This window comes from Lonchura striata, chromosome 4 (assembly GCF_050655825.1).
Source record: "Lonchura striata isolate lonStrDom1 chromosome 4, ASM5065582v1, whole genome shotgun sequence".
NCBI lineage: Eukaryota > Metazoa > Chordata > Aves > Passeriformes > Estrildidae > Lonchura > Lonchura striata.
Window position 1 is genome coordinate 63,437,157 of NC_140706.1, and position 5,504 is coordinate 63,442,660.

The window sequence follows — 5,504 nt, forward strand, 5'->3', positions numbered from 1 at the left end:
GGCGGGGGCCGCCGCCGCCGCCGCCTCCCCGCGGCCCTCTCGCCGCCCTGCCGCGCAATGCCGCCGCTCCCGCCGCGGTCCCCGCAGCTCCGGCCCCGCCCGGGCGGCGGCCCCGGCCCCGCTCCCCGGCCCGGCCGAGGCGACCCCGAGGGAGGCGAACGAACTCCGGAGCCGACCCGGAAGCGCAGCCCCGCGAGCGGGAAGCCAGCCCAGAGCGGGCGGGGGAGCAGCGCGCAGGCGCCGGCTCCGCCGCGGCACGCCCCGCCCCCCGCGCTGCGGCCGGCCAATGGCGAGCGGGCCGGGGCGGGGCGGGGCGGGGCGGGGCGGGGCGGGGCGGCCGCTCGAAGGGGCGGCCTCGGGTGCGGGACGGGCTCCGCGAAGCCGCAGGATTTAGAGTCGGCGCGGGTTCTTACCCTGTCCCCTGCTCCCCAGCCTATACAAGCCGCGCTGGCGTGCTCCATCCTCCCTCACGGAGACACTTTGGCGCATGAGGCGATGGCGGCCCGCTCTCGGCCTTCGTGTACAGCCCGTAAGCTCCTCCTGAGATGTGTATTGCTTCGTTACCGCTCATCCGTGCTTTAGTTGTTGCTCGTTTTTGGATGCTGGTTACGGGTGTGCTTGTGAACAGCAGCACTTCCTCAGAGCGGCCTTTGCTGTTTAGCAGCGCTGTAACAGAGCAGCAGTTAATGCTGACACACACGTGCTTGTTGGGAGGTGTTCCCATATTTATTTAAGCCTTCTTTTCTGACCCGGTTTAGCTCCGGTTTCCAACAATCTTGTTAATGTACTTTGCATTTTCATACCACAATACATTTTGAGAATTAGTGAAAGAATTCTGCAAATTACTAGGACTGAATATTGTCATACAGTCATGGAATCAGGGAATGGTTTAGCATGGAAAGGATCTTAAAGGTCATCTAGTTCCAGTCCTTCCTACCATGGGGAGGGATGCCACTCAGTACATCACCTTTCTCAGAGCTCCATCCACCTCATCCATGTTAGCTCTTTGAGAACTAGGTAACAAGAAAGGTCACAAATTGAATTAAAACCATCATTGCCAGTAAACAAACTGTAGACCAAACTCCACTCACTCAAATCAAATCCTTTAGGCCAGCTCACTGTGACGTAGGTGACAGTCACTGGTGACAGGCCAGCTCACTGCCAGCAAAGCCTTCTTGGTTTGCTGTTTCTGAAAACATCTTCATGCTATGTGGTTGAGCAATACCTGTAAATCAGCATCAGGAGAGTATGGGAAATGAGCCTGATTAATGCCTGCTAGTATTTGGAGGGGAACAGGTGCAGAATCTGAGCTGGAGCTTAGGCTGACAACAGATACCATTGATTTAAGAGTAAGAAAGAAGATCCACAAACTCTCCAGGGAGAGCTGTGAGATACTACAGCCATCAAACAACAAAACATGAAACCAAGAAGTTCAGAGATGGCCTGAAAATTGAGTGCCTGTTGATAAATTATTTCAGTTGCTCAGTTAAACAGCTTAGATGACTTGAACTTTGCTCCTCTGTCCTTCAGTTTTCTGTTTGCTCCTCACAGAAGTAAAGTCTGGTTCTAGAAACCACTGTGCAATTTACTGAGTTATTACAGTCCAGTATAAAGTATGTTGATCAAGGGCTTTTTTACAAGAACTTTTCAAAGGTCAGAGGCTGTTACTACCAACATCTTAACTATCTAAATTGTGTTTGTGCAGTGTTCTGTATGGGAATTATATGTAAATTAACTTTTTTTTTTTTTTTTCCAGAAGGACTTTGTTGTAAACATACATAAAAAATTTACCTTGAAGAAGGTGCTGGATTGTGTGGCTTGTATACCTGTGGAACTTAATGCTTTGTCTTCTGTGATCTTGACTAGGAGTGTTTTAATTTTCTTATGTTTACTAGTATGACCTTTTTTTTTTTTTTTCATAGCACTGTTCATGGTGAAAGCCAGAAGAGGAGAGGAGTCCCCTCAGGATTCAAAACATAACTCTGAAAGAAAGAAGCACTGAAATCAAGTTGCCAGTGACGCATGCATGGAAAGGGATAAAGTGAGACCTTATGTGGGTAGATAATCGTGGAGAATGGAAGGAGAAAGGAAGTTTGGAAGTATGCAAAGCTGCAAAGGTGGTCAGATATATTGATGTGAAAGGGAATAAAGGAGAAGAAAGGGAGAAAGGCAGGTGGTATGGCAGGCTTGTGGGACATATGATGGAGTAGGAAAAGAAGAGGGATAATGAGTGAAGCCATTGCCACAAATAGGGAAGAAAATGTGGAAGAGCTGGAACAGTCGTTTGAAAAGCTGAAGACTTATGGATGATTTTCAGGAGCATGGAGATATGGGGAATGCCGAAAGCATGAGCAGCTGCAGATTAGCAGGATGAGGGGTTCCTGTGAGCCAGGAAATCAGAGGTCTCAACAGGTTTTTAGTGCTTTGCCCTTTGTTTACATAGCAGTGTGGACGTGAGGGGAGGCAGTACCCACTGCTTGGGATAGGGAAACAGTTTTCCTGACAGCCTGGAACTGTTCTGTCCAGCAGCCCAGTCACAGCAGTCATTGTGTAGGTAAAGCATGTGTTCTTTCCAAAAGCCCCAGGAAGGTCTGAAAATCTACAGCCCCCATAAAAATGAAAATTGATAGTTGGAGGTGAATAGTTGGAAGGAGAGCAAGGAAATTCTAGCAGAGAAGCTTGAAAATAGTGATCTTATTTGCAGGCAGATGACCAAGTATGCATAGTCCTTATTTAATGATTGTATTTCAAGTAATAAAGCCAGCAATGAAAAACAAGTGGTTAAGTGTTACCATGTTTGATTGAGTCACTGGATTGCCTGTGACCTCAGAGCGAAGACTAACCTGAACTGTGAGGATGATCCTAATTACAACCTTACTATTAGATGTGCAATTACCAATCTATAATTATGAGCTAAATTGTAGAACACTGACTGTTCCTCTATTTACAATGTAATCTGACTCCTGTATATAAGAACATTACTAAATGTGACAAAATTAAAAATAAATTCATTCTTCAGTCAACAAAATATATCTTTAAATACTTTCTCTGAAAAAGTAAGTAAAACATCCAGTCATGTTTCATGAAAAGTAATGATTATTGTTAAATATTAATTACTCTTACTGTGAAAAAGCACAAATAGCAGCAGCAGGTTAACCATGGTGTCATCGCTATGATAACTCAACAATCTTAAAGGCAGGAATGCCAAAAGGAAACATTTTACTTATAATCCTGGATTAAAGATATCCTGTCAGCCTTATGCATGAGATGAATTCTTTCTAGCAGAATATTTCATAGATAAGGGGGCCATCCTAAAGGCTCATGAGGCTCTGGATGCAGCATCTGCCCATTCCTTATGCCACCCATGTGAAGCAGTCTGACATGCTGGACTTCCTGCTGCTGTACAGAGGTATCTGCATGTCATGTCCAGCAAGGTCAGTCTTCCTGAGAGGCAGGATCCCACACATCTGCAGTAGGTTCAGGGCCTCTGACAGAACGCCACGTGGCTTGGCTGTGTGCTTGCATGACTGCTAAATGTAGTATAAGACAGGCAGCAGGAGACCAGGGGAGATGAGGAGCAGGCTTCTCTTTTCAGTCACAGTTTGCTCTTTGAAGTGTCACTGTAACATTAGACTGCACCATGAGTCAGGAGCTCCTGAGCAGTACTTGTGGCCTCCATATCTACTCCAGTGGTGTAGATACCCTGAATTAACTGCAGGGTGGGTATCTGTCAGGTACAAAGAGTGGTAGCTTGAGAGGTTCAATTAATGTTTGCTAACTATTAATTAAGTGTTTTAAGTTTGAAAGTATTGAGTAGAAATGCCTGAACATTGAATTATCATGTTCTACTTGGATACTGTCGCATGTCCCAAAGATTCATTCAACTGATAAACAACAGGGCCAGAGATTTATTTATCCAAAAATCAAGACAGCACAGCAGGCAGCCCCAGTGTCTTACTGAAACCTGTTATCATGATACAATTACTTATTTTTGAGGAGAGAATCTTTGATTTGACAGAGCTGTTTTGCCTCCTGCGGATACAATCTGTCATGATTCATTTTTGCATATATAATATATTTGCAATGTCAAGGAGCAACATTAGACTGAATTTGGCTTTATTTCTAGTTCTGTATTCGTTTTTCTCAGTTTTAAAACAGAGATGTTGCAGGGCTTGCATTTGGTATTCAAGTCCTGTTCAGTAATTGCCTTAAAAGCAAGGAGCATCTGTAGCTTCAGACAAGGAACTGACTATTAACAGTGAAGATAAAAGGCTGCAGTCCATCAACGGTGGGAGATCTAGGTAGCTCCTTAACATTTATGTGGCAATAATCTGCCACAGTGTTAGGCTGAGGCATGAAGAAAGTTTAAGGAGACTCAGGCCTTAAACACATACAGCAAGGATTGTGGGGCCAGAAAGGTGATGTTTTAAAAGACAAGCATATCTACATGAGATAAACTAATAGACAATACCTGCCGCTGCAAATTTCTAAGAATAAGAAGCATCCCTGTGACTCAGCAGGGCTCAGATATATTTTGGCTGAAAAATTTTGTCTCAACTCAGGCTTCTTTGCCAGATACACCAACCTTCTTCACTAAGTACTCTGTCTCAGTAAGGGGTTCAGTGGGTCCACTGTGGTGAGTGTATTTTGTATTTCTTCCTTTTACTCAAAAGAATGACTGGCAAATCTTTACACTACATCCTTTTCTCAAATCTCCCTTACATGAATAAACAATACTGCTTGTTACCAAATATACTTTTCTCACTGATGTCTGTCTATCCCAATGCACACCCTGAAGAATGTGAATGTACTAGCCATGGTGAAACAATGGTGGTTAGATTGATATTTGGACAGTTGGAAACTCCGCTGTGCATTAGACTCCCCTTGTTGTTCTTCACTTTGTGAGATTTAGAATTACATCAGTAAAGTCTCGCAGTGGTCAGGAAGGTTTGAGGTCCCTAGACATTCACAGATATACCCCAGAGGCAATCTATATGCCAGCTTTGTGTTTCACCAGTATGAAGTGCATAACTTTTCCAAGCCCTGACAATGTAAAAAATGAACTTTTGGTGGCTCCATATCTCCTTTCTCTTGCATTGCAGAAAATGTTCATGATAAATGTCCCAGATTTTAAAGTTGACATAACTCCCTTACATTTGGGATGTGTGAACCTAGATGTTTAAATATAGAGAATCAGACTAAGTTGTGCTAAAACCCCTTGAATTTGTGTAATCCTTTATTTATTTTACTTGTGCAAATGCTTGCTTTGCATGCATACATTTGCAATACAAATGCGACTTGAGTGTGTTCATATGAAAATGTGGCATTATGTAGGAATTTGTGTGCAATGATACATACTATTTTCAGGGAAAAAATTGTAATAGTGATCGTCTCTTTCAAGTACAAACTGCTCTTAAACCCAGAAAAGCGAGCCCCTATGAAGAGCTTCATTTGATAAATTATACATTTGATAAAATTCAGATACCTGCTGAGGAAATGGCCTG

The 5,504-nt window shown here is 44.0% G+C and overlaps 1 long non-coding RNA gene across 1 annotated transcript; it reads left to right on the forward strand.

The window, feature by feature from the left end:
• Positions 1-354: 354 nt before the first annotated feature.
• On the forward strand, positions 355-3,028 carry LOC146767688 (uncharacterized). Its single transcript, XR_014954913.1, has 2 exons — positions 355-529; positions 1,923-3,028. It is a non-coding gene; the product is annotated as an uncharacterized LOC146767688 (long non-coding RNA).
• Positions 3,029-5,504: the final 2,476 nt, after the last annotated feature.